This window comes from Microcebus murinus, chromosome 8, assembly GCF_040939455.1.
Source record: "Microcebus murinus isolate Inina chromosome 8, M.murinus_Inina_mat1.0, whole genome shotgun sequence".
In the NCBI taxonomy this organism is placed as follows: Eukaryota; Metazoa; Chordata; class Mammalia; order Primates; family Cheirogaleidae; genus Microcebus; species Microcebus murinus.
In genome coordinates, this window is record NC_134111.1 from 26,588,725 (window position 1) to 26,609,676 (window position 20,952).

The 20,952-nt window shown below is 36.2% G+C and overlaps 1 protein-coding gene across 1 annotated transcript in view; it reads right to left on the minus strand.

The window, feature by feature from the left end:
* QTMAN (queuosine-tRNA mannosyltransferase) overlaps positions 1-20,952 on the minus strand; it is a 361,975-nt gene that overhangs the window by 275,291 nt on the left and 65,732 nt on the right.

The window sequence follows — 20,952 nt, forward strand, 5'->3', positions numbered from 1 at the left end:
CTAGTTTCAAAATGACTAATGAATGAACCAGCACGAATTCTAGAAACAGAACTATTCTGGGCAAAACCAGAAAACTCCACTTATTCTTGTATGCAAAGGATTCTTAACTAACTCTTTCCTATATAAAAGAGTAAACATTCAGTACATTTGATAAAAACAAAATCATAAAAGGATTCTAATATTTCATCCTGGTGGGGCTGTTTTATCCATGAGATCAACTGCTACTTACTTTTCAGCATGCTTTTAGAATAGACCATGCATGAGTAGGAAGAGTCACAAAGAACAGAATGTTATGAAGTAAAGAGCTATTTTATCCACCCTCACTCTCCCATCCCCAGAGGTCTGAGCAGGAGGCCATAAGGACAAGGCAAACGGCCTTTTACAGATTAAGGTTAAACTGTCTGCTGAGTGATAATTATATGGAAAAAGGGCAAAATTAAAGTCTAAAGATACAATAGGATCTGTCGTTTATTCCTTAAACTGTTTATCAACTTTGAAAACAAATAAAGGAAGTAGATAACTACAAAAGGATACCTTGCTTTATAAAATAATGTGCCATGAGTTGGACTTATGTATTAAATTACATGCAATATGGATTTTAATTATTAAAGAGAGGAGACAAGACAGAAAACTTAAAACCAAAAATGTTAAGAAAAATACCAACTGAACTTTATTTGAGCATCTTAGAAATTTAAATAGAATAAAACATATGGTTCATTTTATAAAAATTCAATTTACCATCAATTTTTCAAAAACATACCTTCTGCATTAAGCAAAATATACTCCTAAGAATTCTAAAAAATGCAAATCAATCTATAATACAGAAAGCAGATTGGCAATTGTCTGCAAGTGGAGATGGGGGGGTCTGATTTCAAGAGAACTTTCTGGTGTAATAGCAATGTTCCAAATCATGAAGGTGATGATAGTTGCACAGCTATATGCTTTGATCAAAACTTACCACACTGCCCACTTAAAATGGACACAGTTTACTGTAAGTAAAATAGACTTGGATAAAACTGACACAAAAAATACATCATAACACTTGATCATGGCTGATAATCATTATCATTCCCTACGTACTTTTATATTAATATTATGTTTCTGATACAAGGTTAAAGATAACCATGAGTAAAAAGTAGCTGTGTGAAAGCATTAGTTTATAGTCACCAATCATACCTCTTACTGAGCTCAACACACTGCCACCCACACTGTACTTACCACACATTACCTGATATTACTGGTTAGTCTTTTTCCCAAATTAGTCTTTAAAGAAAATAAAAATTGCCATATATGTATTAGCATTTCCCAATATCTAGGTCAATTCGCTTCACAAACAAAAGTGTTATACATTGACTTACACCAGGAAAGTGGTTATCATTTCTTTCTTAATACTAAAAAAGCAACAGGTATCAAAAAATGCAATATAACAACCACTATCTTGATTTCTCATACTGGGTAATATTATTTTAGAAGATTAAAAGAAGTTTTTTTATAATCATATTTAAAATATCAATAAACTTTTAAAATAGGTATTAAGCAACCAAAACGAAATTACAAAATAAGCTACTGTATAAAAGTACAGTCCTTTTAAAGTGGAAATATTACCATTTTATTTCTTTCCATTGTGACACTATTTCCATTACATACAAATTTTGCTAAAATGACTCCCAATAATATATTTAATTTTAAAAATAACATACCATATTAGCTCATACTAAATAATAGAAATTGGTTTAAGATAACTTACTTCTCAAATTTTAAAAAGCATTTAAATAGCTTACTAATTGTTATTTTAAAAATACAGTCATAACAACAGTATGGTATTGGCAAAAGAACAGACAAATAGATCAGTGGAACAGAATAGAGAGCCCAGAAATAAACCCACACAAATATAGTTAACTGATCTTTGACAAAAGAACAAAGGCAATGCAATGGAGAAAGGACAGTCTTTTTAACAAATGATGATGGAACAACTATAGACATCCACATATAGAAAAAATGAACCTAGATGCTGACCTTACATATTTTATAAAAATTAACTCATAACAGATCATAAAACTAAATATAAGATACAAATCTACAACTTCCTAGAAGAGAACACAGGAGGGATGTAGATGATCTTGGGTTTGGTAGTGACTTTTCAGATATAACACCAAAGACATGCATGATCCATGAAAAAGAAATTGTTAAGTTACATTTCATTAAAATTGAAAACTGCTACTGTTTGAAAGACATTCTCAAGAGAATAAGAAGACAAGTCACAGTCTGGGAGAAAATATTTGCAAAAGATATATCTGGTAAAGCTGAAGTCCCCACCCCCTGGGGCTGTGGACTGGTAAGGGTCCATGGCCTGTTAGGAACCTGGCTGCACAGCTGCAGGTGAGTGGTGGGTGAGGGAGGGAAGTTTCATCTGTATTTACAGGCACTCCTCATCATTCACATCACCTCATAAGCTCCACCTACTGTCAGATCAGCAGCGGTATTAGATTCTCATAGGAAAGCGACCCCTACTGTAAACTATGCCTGCGAGGGATCCAGGTTGTGTGCTCTTTATGAGAATGTAATGCCTGATGATCTGAGATAGAACTGAGGCGGTGATGCCAGCACTAGGGAGCGACTGCAAACACAGATTATCATTAACAGAGAAGTTTGACTGCACAATAAATGTAATGCGCTTGAATCATCCCAAAACCATCCCCCCAGGCCCCACCCAGGTCTGTGAAAAAATTATCTTCCATGAAACTGGTCCCTGGTGCCAAAAAAGTTGGGAGCCACTGTGTAAGGGACTGTTAGTCAAAATATATAAAGAACTCTTAAAACTCAACAATAAGGAAACATGTTAGTCAAAATATATAAAGAACTCTTAAAACTCAATAAGGAAACAAACAACCAATTAAAATGAAAAGATGCCCAACCATCATATGTTAGTAGGGAATTGCAAATTGAAACAACAAGATACACTACATACTTATTAGAATAGCTAAAACCCAAAACACTGCCACCAAATACTAAAGAAGATGTGGAACAAGAGGAAGTCTCGTTCATTTTTGGTAGAACTACAAAACGGTACAGCCACTCTGGAAGACATTTTGCAGCTTTTTACAAAATTAAACATGCTCTTAACACACAATCCAGCAATTGTGCTCCTTGTTATTTATCCAAATTAGTTGAAAATTTATGTCCACATAAATACTTGCACACAAATGTTTACAGTAGCTTTGTTTCAGAATGGCCAAATCTTGGAAGTTGCCAAAGTGTCCTTCAAAAAGTGAACGGATCAACAAACTGTAGTACATCCATACAACGGAATATTATTTAGTGCTAAAAAGAAATGAGCTACAAAGCCACAAAAAGACATGGAGGAATACATACTGTAAAGTGAAGGAAGCTAATATGAAAAGACTGTAAAAGTTGTAAGACTTCAACTATATAACATTCTGGAAAAGGCAAAACCATAGAGACAGTAAAAGGATCAGTGGTTACCAGAGATTCTGGGGAAGGGAGAAAAGTAGGAATGAATAGGTAAAGCACAGAGGATTTTTAGAGCAGTGAAACTATTCTGTATGATACTTTAAGGGTGGATACATGTCATCCTTACATTTATCAAAACCCACAGAATGTGCAACACAAAGGATGAACTTTAAGAGCTTCAGTTAATAATGACATGTAAAATCTAGGTTTATCAATTGTAACAAACACACTACTCCGCAAGGTGGGGTGTTGATGGTGAAGGAGGTTGGAGAGGGGGATCCTCTGTACTTTCCACTCAATTTTGCTGTGAACCTAAAACTGCTCTGAAAAATTAAAGTCTATTAATTATTTTTTAATTAATAAGACAAGGTCTTTCCAAAATAAAGTCCAGATCTTGTGTGTACAATTAAATGTGGAAATCTAACGAAATGGTTCTCCTGTTCATATAACCAAAAGTATCCACCTTTTCTTTAAAACAGGCCAGATCCTTTAAAAAAATATCTTTCTGCAAAAGAAGGTGATAATATATACTCTTTCATGAGAAATTCAATAAGCTTCCCAGGTTGCGAAGCAATTCTTATTGTCAAAATCTCAAGTTTCACAATGACAGCTTCACCTTGACAGTGATGGTTTCAAAAGATTATGTTCCCAATGCCAATAAAGAAACATATGCACCACGCAGCTAACGTTCTCCAATATGTATTGATTCTAGGGTTTTAGCATATTATATATAATTGATTTCTTCATTCAATCTCTTGACATTTATTGTTTTTCCTCTCCTAATATGTTAAAAAATTCATGATTAAAGGCCTCCCAATACAAAAAATATTAAGGAATTGCCAATTTTTAAATATAACATTAAGCTTTAACCAAATTTAATTTAGACATCTAGTTTCAAAAACAAAAATTAAACTCTAACATCAGGATCTTTTACCACTAGTTTCTTAAGAGCACATGGATGGCAAATAAACTAGGAAAAAAAAAAAAAAAGACGGAAGACAGTGTTACCCAGTGTCTGCTCCAGAAACAAACTGAAAAAAAACTAAAAGAACAAAAAATAATGAATGCTTCACCATCAATGAAACAAAGACACAGCCACAACCACAAACCACAAACTATAAAAAAAAAAAAAAAAATCCACCGAATTATGTGATATCTGGAATCAAAATGAGGAGTAATGCTAACAGCCAAACCACACCCCTCAGATCTCAGGCAGAATAAAGATTTCCCTAAAACTGGAACAGTGAAAGCCCATTCCAAGAAACTCTGATTGGAGTTATATTTAGGCTCTACCTAGGGGAGAATAAGAAAGGTTTCTCCAGAAAACATGTCTATACCACAGAAGGACAGAGGAAAAACCAACAGGACATTTTTACTGTCAATGACCTAGCTTCCCAGCTCAGAGTGACTGCCAAATGGGGTCAAAGAGAGGGGAAGCAGCTACCACCAGACTGCTTACTACACAGACTCTGATGACTCACAGGCTTCAAAGTCACAGTGACCTTCATAACACTACAAACTGAGGTGAGACATGTCCCCAGGAAAAAGGAAATATCTTGATATCTCACATAACAAACCCAAATGGAAGTATAAAGTAGTGCCATTTAGCCTCTCTCCTCACTACCTAATAAATGAATCTGACCTCACACTTTTTTCAGGCAGTAGCTGTTCTTGATGAAATTGTACCCATTCAGAAATGAGTAACAATCAGAAAGGAATCAGCAAAGAACTCATACAGAACTACCAAGGATTGGGGTGGAGAGATACAGGCAAACAGCAGATTAAGAAAAGAAACTGTCACAGAAGAGGAAGTAAGAACTGATACAAATTACTTTCTACAGTCTAAAAAAAAATCATGAAGACTGTGAGCTACTTCAAAGTAGAAGTGTTAGGTAGATAGTGAAGGACCTCTGGCTATCCTCGGGACAAAGGCAAGGTGGCGGGCACCTCACCTTGGTGCTACCTCTGGCAACTGCCCCACCTGGGGAAGAAAGACAAGGGCGGGTGCCCTTCTTGGTACTGCCCCACCTTAATCCTACCCCAGCACCCTGCCAATCTGCAAAAGAATGCAGGGGATCCCCCAGTCCACAGGCCAGGCAGCCCAAGTACAATAGGATCTGGAACATGAACTAGAGTAACCTAAGGCTAATAATCATGTCACTAACTGTCCATCAAAGTGGCCCCATGGTGACATCTGAACCAGGAGGAAGGCCCAATCAGGACAGTATAAAACAGGACCCCAGACCATAACCAGGGCCCGTCTTGTTGGGGCCTGTTCATTGTCTGTGGCAAATGTATCTATCTTGCTCTTGCTCTGTAAACCTGTATGTTGCTCTTGCTCTATAAACCTTTAACTTGCCCTTGCTCTGTAAACCTATCTTGCCCTTCCTCAATAAAATACGTTTCACACTTGCCTTGCCTTGGTGTGTCTGGTCATTCTTAAGCCAGGAGCACATGAAGAACCAAGAATAGACAATTGCTGACCTGACAAAAGGGCTCCAAGTAAATTATGAAATATTTAAGAAAATATAAAATGAGCAAAGGAGATGAAAAAGCAAATTGGCAGGCAAAGGGGAAAGCTGGAGATTGAAAAAAAAAAATAATAGAGATTAAAGCCACCAATGAAGCAAAAACAACAACAATTAAAAGAAAACCCACGATGGTCATGATGGAGACTCAGACTTTTGGGGGGAGGGGGGGAAATGGGCATTTATTGAAACCTTAAAATCTGTACCCCCATAATATGCCAAAATAAAAAAAAAAAAAAAAAAGAAAACCCAGAACATTCAATACTGAAACAGTAAGGGAAGGATGGGACAGGTATAAAAAAAAAAAAATGACACAAAATGAAATGGAAAAACAAAAAGATATATAAGAGATGAGATGATAAATATTGAAGGTAAAAGAGAGCCAGCTAATACATACTTGACATTCTTGCAAAAATAAAAAATAAAAATAGAATAGGGAAAAAAGGAAGAGATATAATAAAAGAAAACTTTTTGGGGGGAGAAAGAAAGGAAATACTTAAAAAAGAAAATGTTCCAGGAAAAAAAAAAAATTGAATTCAAAGCAATTAACACTAAAACATATTCTTGTCAATAGAACTGAAGAGAGATAAAACATAAATATGAATATTAGGTATCCAGGTAGGAAAATCAACCCCAGTCTTAGACTTTTCTATAGCATCAGTCTCATTATCTGGAGATGGTAGGGCAATGTCTTCAGAGTTCTATGGGAAAGATATGAAATCCACTTGTGTGATTGGATCAAAATGACCATAAAGCTTAAAAGCAACCTACAAACACTTTCAAGCATTCAATTACTCAAGCAATACAACATTCATGAGCTCTTCTTTAAAAAAAAAAAAGTATATACACATATAGTTCGATTATATACATATATAGATACAGAAATCACTAAAAAAATTGAAATATCTGATAATCAATTTCAGCCAGCCAGGAAATGAATCAAAATAAAGAATTAAGAAATGAAGAAATGGAGATATGTGTTGACATAAATAAGGACTAAATTTATTTTTGCAGCATGGACAGAGAGAAGGCTCTTTGTCCTCCTTTTACAGAAAGAAGCCATATTCACGGGGTATAATTAATGTACAAGGATGCTTTAAAGCCATCTCCCATTATCAAGTGCAAAGAAAAGAATAACGGTACACTATATTCTAGTAAGAGATAACTGGAGAGAATTGTTCCTACAGCCTACAAAATACCAAAAAGAAATGGGTTCTTCCTATTCTGGTCTTGCCGAAACAGGTCAGCAGTCAGTGGATGCAGCATGTACACCAAAAGTGGCATTTCTGATAGCCTCTGAATGTCCTGGGACATGGCCACTGGACCTTTGCTTTTATGAAGCCAAATGAATTTAGTACTCTCTTTGAAAGTGACCAGGCATTCCAGTGTTTTCCTATGCAGGCACACATAATCCACCAATCTTTTTTAAAATAGACAACTCAAAGAAAATACTACTCTTACATTTGAAGGATTACACTTAAACTAAAACACACACTTTATTATTGATTATTTTATAATCAAATTGTATAGGCCAACTTGATTTTACTCTACAAGATTCAGTATTTTAATTTACTGGCCAAAGAAATTTATTCTTAAAAAAAATGTGCTACTTATTTGGGGGCATCGGTCTCCCAGAATGGAATTTTCTCAGGACTACCTCTCAGGCCAGTCTGCCATGATACAAGAGTAGGTAGTAAGCAGTGAATGATTTTAAGTATAAAACTAAGACTAAATAACTGTGAAAATTAATTATAAAATAAAATGCAAATGTTGCACAGCTTGACAAGATATAAATTTAATACCACTAATAAAAATCAGGAGGTGGGAAAAAGGAAATCTGCTAATTTCTTACTTTTCACAGCAGGATATAAGTTGATATGATAACATATAGTTGATTTTTAAAATATAGTGATCCTGATCTCTTAATTTTTTTCATACCTTTTCTTTCAATTTTAGTGAAAACAGGCATTTCTTACTGTAAAGAATCACTTATTTTATTACTATAATTCCTTTATCATTTTAATTTCTTTTACTTCCATTAAAATCAAGTATTATTACTTTTATTTAAGCAAAAATAATATGTAGGGTACTTGTGTTCTTATCATTTTTTTCTTATTTCTCCACCTATAAATATGAATATTTGAATGTGTGTGGATATATGTGGTTGTGGAGAAAGAAAATATGTCTGAAGCGATATTCCAAATGATAATGATTATTTATATGTAGAATTTGTGGGTTTTTAAATTTTTCATCCTTTTCTTATTGTTTATAATTTTTATAGTGAGTACATAATCATTTAATGCAAATCTGTATTTTAAGAACTTGGTAGGGTAACATCACTGAAATCACTAATCTGACTCAGAACAGCAAATTACATATGCCCCCACATACTTCTTTACTTATTCATTCATTAACTCCTTTATTCAACCAGTAACCAGTACCCAATATATCACTATATAGATGAAATAAAACAGGCATTGAACTGTCTTAAACTTGCTTTTTGTTTTGTGTTTTTGAGACAGAGTCTCACTCTGTTTCTCAGGCTAGAGTGCTGTGGCCTCATCATAGCTCACTGCAAGCTCGAACTCCTGGGTTCAAATAATCCTCCTGCCTCAGCCTCCCAGTAGCTGGGACTACAGGCACACAACACCACGCCTAATTTTTCTAGAGACAGGATCTCACTCTTGCTCTGACTGCTCTCGAACTCCTGGCCTCAAGTGATCCTCCCACATTGACTTCCAAACTGCAAGGATTATAGGCGTGAGCCACTGTACCCAGCCTTAAACATCTTACATGAGTATCATCAAATATTTAATTAGAGAAAGTTTGTACTATATAATTATAAAACACAAAAAATAACTTTGTAATATAATTGATCTTACGAAATGGAAAACATGAAAGAATAAACACAACAGAAATACTAATAAAATTTAAACATTTAATTCATACTTAGTGGATACGATAGTGGATATGGGAGTCTTTTTAAACAGGGTCATCTTATTCCAACCTCAAATTAAATAAAAAGCAAAATCTGAATACATAAAAATTGCACCTCAACATAGTGGCATAGGGTTTGAGCCCTTCTACTTAGAAAAGGGATCATACTTCCCATTCTAGAAAAACTATTCTTTCTCACTCTGTTTTCTTGTTATTCAATTATCTTCTACCTCAGGATATTCCCTTGAGTTACCTCCCTCTGTAGAGCCTACCAGTCTAATGGACGTTTTGGCATAAAAAAGAAATTCTAATGCCTTCTAAGCATATTTTTCCCTATGAACACATTTAATCAAATGCCACAGCTCTAATTCCTCATCTCAGAACCGTGTTGTTCTTTTTAAGAAACAATCCCTAAGAATTTAACTGAATGAACAAAATGATGAAAATCATCAGATTACAGTAAACTATTTACCAGAAACACTCTAAATTTCAGGGAGAGAAGAGATATTTAAATAAAAATAATCACTTGAAAAACCTAAAAAGAGATTTTTTTCCAAAAAATGTACATCAATACACATCCTTGGTTTGCATGTGCTTTTGCTCTGAAATGGGGGAAAGCCCAGATAACAACTCTTTGAAAAGGTTAAATATAATTTCCCCCAGTTGCTTTTTGAAACCCACATACATAATGACATTTGTTAGCTGAGTCTCCACATACGCCTTGCAAAAAAAAGTGGCAAACATTCTCAAAGATGAAGCAAACTGCAGGTATGCAACAGGAAATGCTAAAAAGTGCAGTATTTACACAGTGTTGAACGCTCTTACCGAGATGAGTCAAAAGTATTTTTAAATCATTCTTTGAAACTTGAAACAAGTACATTTGGCACCAAAACACAGATTTTATAAATATAAATGATGAACTTTATATAAGTAATTAATTGCATATATCTTGCCATTTTTGAAAAGTGTTTTGTTTGATAACACTGTGATTATACATCACCTTCTTTTTATTTTTTTCCCCATGATCCTTCATACCAACATAGAAGAATTTGGGGGGCGGGTAATGAAGCTGACCCATTCAAGAACCTCTGATATAAGCATATCCAATTTCCTCTCCACACTAAGAGTAAAGGGAGGAGGGAGAAGGAGAACAAAGAAGGAGCATTAACAAGATGGAAAGTGAGATTGTAGGTAGAAGCAAGAATGAGACTTGTGGGCTAATAACATGGTACTGTTCTCCCGCAGAATGGAAATGGCAACAATGACACAAGATATAAAAGGTCACAAAAATGAGCCATGAACCACGGCTAGAAAATGAGAGATTATTTAGTGAGTCAAGCACTGCCACCCAGCCTAAGCATCAACATTTACCACCACTGCCACATACAGTGGGACACAGCTGCTAACCTGCCCCTCATCAGGAAGTCCAGTGTGGTACCCGCTATTACAGTGGCTGTTCTTAAGGGTTTTTGTCAAGAGCCATAACAATAAAGCATAATTGAAAAAGCAAGGTCTTGGTAGTCCTGTAGACCTAAGCTCACAACCCACATCTTCTAGTTGCAAGATCACTTCACCTTTGTGAGCCTCAGTTTTCTCATCAACGAAATGTGTTTAACTGCAATCAGTTCACAGGACTCTCACAAGAAATAGCTGAGATGACACATGTAAAGCACCTGTCCATTTCTTAGCATGAACACAGCAAGTTTTTAATACATGAGCTCCCTTCCCTATGGCCCTCTTTCACTCCACTTTTTACCTAACATAAAAGATCCATTCTAAGACATCCAAATCTGTACTCTTTCTAGCACTAACAAGAAATGCTGCCAATTTAAAATTTAATATAGTGGTTTTGGATACTGTACCTTGATACAGGTGACTTTTGAAGATCCCTTTCATCCCTATGGAACATCTCACTCAGCTGAATAGGGAACAGGTGTACTATAGTGCAAGGGTGTCTGGACCTGGCATCACTGTATCTGGGGCCTGGTCATGGCTCACTAGTCACATACATGCTCTACAGCAAATTATAGGTGACCTGGATCTGGATTTCCTCTTCCAGAAAATGAGAGTACTGGACTAGACTAAGATATCATCTGGCTTTAAAATGGTATTCTATTGTGTAAGTATTGCTTGACATTCAACTGGACTAGGTATTGTAAGAAGCAAAAGGAATAAGTACAAGGTCTGCCTAAATATAAATAATTGGCAAGCTGCCTAATGGGAAAAGAGACAGATATATGACAATTAATTAATAAGAGGGCTATTCATGTATACAACATAAGCACCATGATAGAAACATCATACAATAATATAAAAAAGAAACATTAGCTAATAAAATAAAAAGTAATACCTTATCCAAAACAACTGGGGATAAGACAGAAAGATCTAGAAATAGCCTGAACTAAGACGAGAGATTAGAGTCAGGAGCAGAACTTAAGCTCTCAAGACTCCTGTACCTCATATTTAAAATGAAGATAATAACATATAATATTTATTTGTCAAAACACAAAGGCGGCTGGGCACAGTAGATCATGCTTGCAATCCCAGCACTTTCAGAGGCCAATGCTGGTGGATTGCTTAAGGGCATGTGTTCAAGACCAGCCTGGGCACCACAGCAAGACCCCATTTCTATAAATAATTTTTTAAAAATTAAAAAAAAAAACACAAATGATCTCTTAAGAGAACCAATATCATATGCTCAATATAGTAGGATATAGATAACAAAATTAAAAAGCTGAAAAGAAGACCTTACCAGGGGGAAAAAAGAATTTAGAGAGGAGAGGAGAACTGAGAGTACTTTGAAATTCAAACTCCTTAGTATGGCGTCCAAGACCCTTCACAATTCGTCCCAACTTTCTTTTCTAGACTTATTTCGTACATCCCACCACGAACAAATCTCACACTCTTGGCTTCAGGGGGCTATTTACCATGCTCTAATTTTGGTCCCAAGTGACTGAAAATAAGGAATGTGACTTAAAATAAAACAAAATGGATCAAAACAGAAATATGAAAATCCCCCTGCCTAGCTCTTAAGACTTCCCTGTAACTTGACAGAATAGCTCAACTTATCTAAAGAGAGAATGCATCCATCAGAAGGTATGAGAAAGTGGGGACAAGGGGACCAAAGGAATCTGAGAAGCCACCTAGACAAATGTTGACAAGATCAAGCTAAGCTACTATGGGAGAGGAAGTCTTGGCTGAGCTGACTCACCTAACATGGTTTCCTCGGCAAAGCTATTCCTGTAGTGGGTAAGATGGTCTCAAGCTAACTCAGGTGAGAGATACCTCTTCAAACAAATGTCCCTCCATGGACATTTCTCTTTCCATGCTCAACAGGTGGTCTTCCGTCAATGTGGCTTCCCATGTATCTTGCCAGAGGGGAGATAGTGTACTGGTCAGAAATGTTGGCCCAACCAGACAGCTGCATTTCTCAATCAATTGATTTACATATTGATAACTTGACTTCCCAAGAGGCCTGTCTACAGGGAGGCAATATACTGATCTGCTAAGTCAAGAATCTGATCTGCTTGACAGTTGTATTTCTCACTGGAAATTAATAAACTGACCAAACACACAAACTTATATATAGATATACAGATACCCTATATCAGTTTCTAAGAGCATAGTTAATATGCTCAGTTTCTAAGAGCATGGTTAATATAAGCACATTCCTGAAAGACACTTGCTCCCAGTTGCCCAAGCAAATCAGGTATCTGAAAGTGTAAGGTCAAAAGCAGACCCTGGACTAGGATGACTCAGCCAAGGGAAGGCTAGCCACTTGAGGCCCATTGGCAGCAACAAACTGCTTTGCATAGCCCTGCAACAAATGCCTTTACCAGTCACACCACAAAACACAGCATACATATCTGTGACTTCATTCCTCTATTCACACAGTATTTCCTCTTTCCAGAATGCCCTCTCGCCCCCCACACCTCTTTCCCACCTAGAGACCTCCTCTTCCTTTAAGGCTATAGCTCAAATGTCAGTTGTTCTGTCACATCTTCCCCAGTCACCCAGGTAAAATGAATCACATCCTCCTGAGTGTTGCCATAGCAACCCATCCACACCTCCCTCCATCGGTGTTCTCGGAGTGGGGAATCCAGTCTGACTTCTCCCCTTAAGTGCTCACCTTGCCAACAGGACCCATGCGTTTTTCTGTGCTCACAGCTCTTATCAAGACAGCACCCTATATGCTGTAAGTGCTCAAGAAGTGTTAGAATGAAGAGACAGTGAAGAGCTGACTAGGGATCAGTAAAGAAGCTGAGGTGAAATAATTCTATAAAAAGAGAAAATAGCATGAGTGAAGAAGGTGAGAAAGTAGGACTAGATAAGGTCTGTGTGAGAAGAAAACAAGGTCAAAAGCAGAGAATTCCCTGAGGAGGATTGCCAGAGAAAATGACAGAAAGGAGACTTATGAACAAATTATTGAGGGTCCTGAAAGGTGGATAATGAGGTGTAAAGGGGGTTAAGCAGGCAAAAGAAAGCCACAGTATGATCTTAGAAAGAGGAGTAACATCAAGAATTGGATAAATGACAAAATGTGGTTGTAAAAAAAAAGAACCAGAGCTTGGGAGCCAGGGTTCAAATCCCTACCCCTCACCCCATCACACTTAATGACTAGCAAGTTATTTCACTTCTGTAAGCCTTAATGTCCTTAAATATAAAATTTTCTTTATCTATAGATAAATATCTATATCAATATCTACCCTGCACAATAGTTTTGAAGATTAAAAATGATATCTAGCACAGTCACTGAGACATTGTACCAATCTATAGTAGCTGCTTCTGTGATTGGTTTTTATGAACATTAACCTAGCAATGTAAGTAAAGTAAATGAAAGGAGAAGACCAGAAGTTGAAAGATCTTTTAATAGGAAATTATAATAGTCACTTCCTTTGGGCACAGGTATAATCTTAAAATCACATTACCTTAGCTTTAGTGATGGCTCCTCCCTTAACCAGCAATGATACCTCAGGCAAGTCACTTCTTTCAATACATATTTCCTTACATGAAGATTGGGATAATAAACTCTGTTCTTCCTGTATCACAAATTTATTGTGTTGGTTATTTTAAATAGAAAAGAAATACATTTCAAAGTGTTTCACAAACTATAAAGTACTTTGGGGAAGAGAAGGAAACAAACAACATGGGACAATTTTAAAAAACATTTTCAGGAAAGTTTCAAGGACATTAGAGATACTGAGAGGTAAAGGACACAGCATAAGAGACACGAAATTTAAAATATCAAGGTATTAAGAGAATGCTTCCTTAAAAGAAACTCAGAATACAAGGGAGAAAAGAGTCTGAAGGAGATGATTTGGGGTCTCTTCTGAAATGAAAGTGCAAGACTAGAGAGTTTAGGTGATAAGCAATGATGTGAAATTGAGCTCTGAGAATCACCAGCAATATCCATCAGGGCGAGTTAAGAGAAATTATAATTTATCTATGACAAAAATGCAAAGCAAGAAGAACTAAAGTTACAAGACTGAAAGTGCAGTAAGTAAATGCATAGCAAAGGAAAAGGATAAAACTCACCCTAATACCTAGAGGCAGGTATTACAGGAAGAGCAGTGGGCAGCACAGAGTTCAAAGCAAAAACCTAAAAGAAAGTGCTCATATAACTGAAAAGCCAAGGTCATGTGGCATTCGCATGTCAAGGAGATAGAGAACTGAGAGAAAAAATAACCTCTACATTTGGCTAGAATGTGGTCACCAGTGACCTTCAAGAGTGCAGTTCCAGTACAGAGGTGGGACCAAAGCCAGACTGCAAGAAGTCAAATCATAATTCTATGATCCTAACATGAAAAAGCAGTTGCCAGTAAACTGAAGGTGAAAGTCACAGATAAGAGAAAAGCACATTTAATAATTAAAAGGGGACAAACTTTATCTCAAGAAAGCTTCTTAGGATTTTTAACACTTCCACAGGAGAAACAGGACTTTGGTTTTTCAAAATCTCCCAAAAGATATATATAAGTAGTAAAACACAAGAAGTAAAATTTTGCTGCAACTGAAAGATGAGAGAGAGAGAGAGAGAGAGAGAGAGAGAGAGAGAGAGAGAGAGAGAGAGAGAGAGAGAAAGAGAGTGAAAGTGTTGGGTTAGCCCTAACAGTGAGCCAAACTTTTGATTACAATTAATTCACATGCACTAAATAAAGCACTTGAATAACTTACATTTGTATCCCTCAAAATTCATATATTAAAACCTAATTCTCAACGTGATGTATTTGAAGGTGGAGCTGTTGGGAGGTATTTAGGTCCTGAGGGAGAAGCCCTCAGGAATGGGATTAGTGCCCTTCTAAAAGAGGCCCAAAAGAATTTGTTTCCTCTCTGCTGTCTGCAAGCCAGGAAGCAGGCCCTAACCAGACACAGGATCTGCTAACACCTCAAACTTGCACAGCCTCCAGAACTACAGTAAACAAACACTTGTTTAAACCACCTAGTCAATGCTGTATTTGTTACAGAAGCCTGAACTAACTAAGATATATAGGAAAGTCATAGTATCTTTTGTGTGAATTACATATTACTAAAAAGAGTAGTTAAATAACATTACTATGTTAGATTTAATGAGTAAACATGCCTTTCTAATGGCCCCAAATTTCCATATCTTAATGCCTAGGTATATCTAGGTAAGACAACACAAATGTTTTTGTGTGGTTCCCTTTAGAGCATATACTAACTGATATTTGATTTAAATAGGTACAGTTGCTTTTAATTCCATTTAAAAGTAAAATATATTCCCAAAAGATCATTTTAAAATAAAATTAATTCTAAAATCATAATGGAAGAAGCTGACTAAAACTAAACCAGGAATCTTAAGGCTCCCAGGGTCTAGCTTGAGGTAGTTCTTCAAAAGGGAAGAGAAGGGAGAAAACAAGTTCTGCTTGTACCTCAACTGCTAAGACTTTTACCCTAACTTCACAAGTGTGGGTGATATCAAGTTAATTCTTAACTTTTTTTTTTTTTTTGCAAAGTAAAATGTTACAGCAAGTTAATAAATAAACACAGATATAATCCAAAAGCATCATTTGGGTCAAGTTTTACCCTTTCACGCCCCCCCCCAAATCTATGACCAAAAGTACCAATCACTAGAGACTGGTTATAAAGAGTTGGCTCTTTTTTGCTTTCCAAGAAATGGAAGGGGTTCTAATGAAACACTCCAAAGCAAAATGACCAAAGAAAAAATACCATGGACCAGAAAAATTCAAATTTCCCTGATTCTGACTAATGTCCAGAAGGAAAGAGCACTAAACCAGAAGTCAGGATCCCTGGTTTTAATCCAGCCCTACCCATAGAGAAACCACTTAATCACTATGCTACTCAATTTCTTCATTTTGTAAAGAAAAATCTCACCTATCCCACCTACTTCCAAAACTGTGGTGATGATAAAATGAAACAGCATATATAAGAAATACAGATAATCACATTTGTGAAGGATTGTAACTATACATATACACACACAGCTTCACAAATATAAGGTAATAATCATTATTATTATTTCACAGTACAGATAGATTATTTTAATAAATCTATATACTATGTTCATGTTTAACAGATTTTTTTTATTTTAACAGAGTTAGGGGGTACAAGTGGTTTTTTGGTTATATGGATGAATTGTATAGTGGTGCAGTCTGAGCTTTTAGTATATGCATCACCTAAATATTGTACCTTGTACCCAATAGGCAATTTTTCAACCCTTGCCCCCCTCAAACCTCCCCTTCTGAGCCTCCAGTGTCCGTTATGTCACTCTCTTGACAGATTTTTTAATATTATAATATCACTTGATTATTTCAATTATTACATTTTAATGGACATACTTAGTTGTGAATGTCAGTATAGTTAAATCTTGATTATCCAGTCAGTTAGGACTTCTACCTTGCTTATTCTAAGATAGTTTACCCAAGAAAAGATAATAGCAGTTAAATTCAAATCAGATAAAATGTATTTCTCAGCTACTCTTTTAAACATCTGATAGGCAAAATAGGTTTAAACATATTTAAGATTACTACTATTTACTACTTATATTTCCTTTAGCAGAGTTTCTTTAAGTTTCTTTACTTTCTCTAAGTAAAGATTGCAAGTACTCAATATTTTCTCCTCTTGTATGTCTAAAATCACCCCCACCAATTACATAACATTAATTTATTTTTTACTGGCAAAACAACCTACTCAAATGTACTTCTTTTTTCCATAGGATCGTGAAATCTTTCAACTAGACTTTCATAGGGAAGGTTAGTATAAAGCACATAAAGATTTTCTTTACATTTTTAAGAAGAAGTTTGGTCTATTCTGCAAATAAAGTAACTCCATGGAAATAGCTGTTAGATAAAATCATCATGTCATAAAACATGACAGTAGTCACAAGCATTTGAAAAGCACTTGAAGTGTGACCCTATTTGCTCACACTCTAGAAATAAACATAAAATCCATGCTGCTTTCTTAATCACTACAATCTAAATATTGAACAGCTTGGCTTCCGATATTATTTTACCAGCATACAGAAGGAACCAGACTAGCCATTTTTGGATTAATCAGTTTGAGAATCATCCATTTCAGAGGCCTGGGTCTCTCAGAGAACAAACAGTCTTAAAGTCAAATGTAAATCTAGAATAAAGAAATTTTGCCTCCCAGTAACTTTCTTTCCTACCCAAAGACTGAGAAATCATCTAAACAAAAAAGGTATGTATTTCAGAGTAGAGTTTAATATAAATGCTTACGTTTACCCTAAGTCTCAAGGTAGTTGGAAGAACCAGAATGAAGTTTACAAAACATTTCAGTACCTTTTTCTGCAGGGCTCTTTCCAGAATGTCCCCACCACTACCCCCTACCATGGCTTTTCCCTTTTTCCTCCTCCTTTAAAGATAACTGCACTGAGCAAGTCAGGTAATACCTTTAAGAAAGGAAAATAAGACAAACTATCCTACTACCTTTGCCTCAACCTGAATCTCTGGCTTAAAAGTCTCTAAAAATCAATACAACTTAGCTGAAATAGAAGTTTAAAAAAAAAAACTTACAAATGAAGCTCCTTTTTAAATTATTACTTCATATTATGGGGGTACAGTTATTGTTAGGGTTACATATCTTGCCCCTGCCCCCCCACCCCACTATGCCAGAGCTTCTAGCGTGTCCAGCCTCCAGGTGGTACGCACGGCACCCACCGTGTAAGTACACGCCCTTCCCCTCCTCCCCCCTTCCCCCTGCCCACTTCCCAATTACAGATTTTTTTTTCAGACATTTTGGTTTAAATGTATATCTTTACCTCTACCTAAAAAGGAATACAGGTAATCCCTTCCCCACCCCCCACAATGCTTGCCACTTCCTTAAGATGTGCATCTCCCGCCCAAATCCCTGATGAACACTACCGTTTTTTGAGCACTATAGTTTTAGTCAGTCAGTACCAATTTGATGGCGAGTAGATGTGGAGCCCATTTTCCAGATCATGTGTCCTTTCGCTTTGTATTACGGGCTTAAGCTTAATCCAGGATAGCATAAACGGTGCTGTATACCCCTCTCAGATCCCATTTCCCTCCCTGTTTCCCAGAGGTAAATACTTTGTTGACATGTGTGTCTATCATTTCTGCCACTGACTATTTAAACATCATCTATATGTGATTGCTTTTATAGAATTAAACTCCATAAGCCCACAGGCTGTGCTATGGGGCAACTATTATTGTAATCAGTATACTGTGATCATTTAAATGCTATAGATAACTCCAAAGAAAAATTAATAAATACTTAGTAAAACTAATTAAACAGAACCATATATTGCCACAATAGGGGGAAAAGAAACAAATTTCTTGCCCATCTATGAAACTTAGTTATGCATCTACTGTGTAAAGTTGATCCAAAAATTCAAATTATTGAAAATACGGGTTTTAATTTAAAAGACTGACTGAATAAAATTTAAAATATCAGAAAGATTTAGGTTTGGAAGAATATGTCTTTCTTCCAAACAATTCCCAATAAACTCAACAATTATAATTTATTCTGATTTTTGTTCCCTACATTAGATGTTATTTTTCTATATTCCCTAGGCAGCAACAAATAACACCATGCATGAGGACTGATATAATTACATGCCAAAAAAGACATACCAGCACCCTCACACTCCACACTCCCCTCTGTGGCTCCTTCATACCCCATATGTTGCTAATAAAACTGTTTGAATCATACCTATGAGACAGTTTTACTGACAGAGTATCAGGCCTCTTCGTTCTTCATAAGCCAAACTATATACCACCAGAACTGTTACAAATGCAAATTCTAAGGCTGAGGCAAATGGAAATCTACATTATATGAATGTGTGTGTGTGTGTGTGTGTGTGTGTGTGTGTGTGTGTGTGCGTGTGCGTGTACACAGACACAAATATATTTTGGAGCATTAAAAACTTGCTCCAAAGTTTTATTTTTAAAACTACAACTTCACTATTTGATTCTTTAAACTTTAAAATGCCCATGCTAGCTATAAAGGCACATAGAAGGTTCTGACATCTGACAACAGTATGAAATTCAAGAAATAGTAAATCTTTTTATGTTGTTAATATAATTAATTCGAATATCTGAATGGTGGAAAATAATGACAGCCAAAATTCTTAGTAATAATTATAAAAAAGTTACTAAATAAGAAGGGAAAATAATGGAATATTAAAGCAACAATTAGAAATTTACATACCTACTAAATTGATAAATAATCTAGTATTTATGTACCTGACTTTCTACTTCAGGAAGCTTAAACACTTTTATCACATGTATTCACCATATGTAACATTTTTGTATAAAACATGAATGCTGAAATTAAATGATTAAAAAAAGCTACCAAAAAAAAAGTCCTGTAAGTACTAATATAGGAAAATGCTCAATTAGATGAAGACAAATTTTCTCAATTTTTTTCTAGAAAACTTCTCTAGGGGACCCCTCCATAATATATTTCAACATGACTTCAATTAACATATCCTCAGAGAACAAGACTCCGTTTGTCAAGTCACCTTACGTACAAAAGGGCTATCAGGAATTCTAGTCTCCTTTGAGTCGTGATGGCAACAAATAAAAAACAAGAGGCAGGGCTACTGGTTCAAGTACTAATCTTTCATAGGACAGTATGACCATTATCCCAGGGCTCAAAAACACCAATTAACACCACCAGGCAGTGCAGGTAAAAGAGCTCAAGTTGAGAAAGACTGGAAGAGTAGCCTAAAGCAGCATAGTCCCCAACCTTTTTGGCATCAAGGATTGGTTTCACGGAAGACAATTTTTCCACCGACCAGGGCAGCAGAGCTCAGGCAATGACGTGCATCCTTGTTTTTCTAACAGGCCACAGACGTGTTCCAGGCCACAGCCCAGGGACTGGGGACTGCAGTTTTATGGAGTAAATTCGTTATCTAGTCTAGAACACCTACCAATGCTAAAACATAATAGTTATGCCTCCAGGGATGAACTTATAAGAAGGACCTAAATGACTGGAATGTATCCATTTATTGGAAGAGGAATTACGATGTATGATTTGAAATGTATGATTTGAAATCATAGAATTCTAGTGTTGGCAGGGATTTGAGGGTCACCTTGTGACCCTCACCAAACACACAAAGAGTACACATAACATTCTTGTTAGGCAGATGATGATGGCCCAGTGTGAGACTGTAATATAACAAGAAATATGTATTTGGTCTCTGACCACAGTTCCTGACATAGAGCTCCTAAAGTCCTTATAACTTCCTAAGTAATTGGGGTACTAGGAGAATCTTTTGTTCTATTTGGTCTTTGACCCCAGCTCCTGACACAGAGTTCCTAACACCTTTGTCATTTCATGAGTGACAGGAGAATGTGACATGGCTCCTAGATCCCTTGAACTTTCCTGGATGATAGGAGCATCTTTTGTTCTAGAGAGGTGATTCTTGGTTGGGCTCCTGGATAGCCTCAGGATGGGAGTTGGTTGCCAAGGGAAACAAGCCCGTGATTAGAAGGTTGGAACTTTCAGTCTCATCCCGCAGACCTCCCAGGATGGGAGAGGCTCTGAAGGTTGA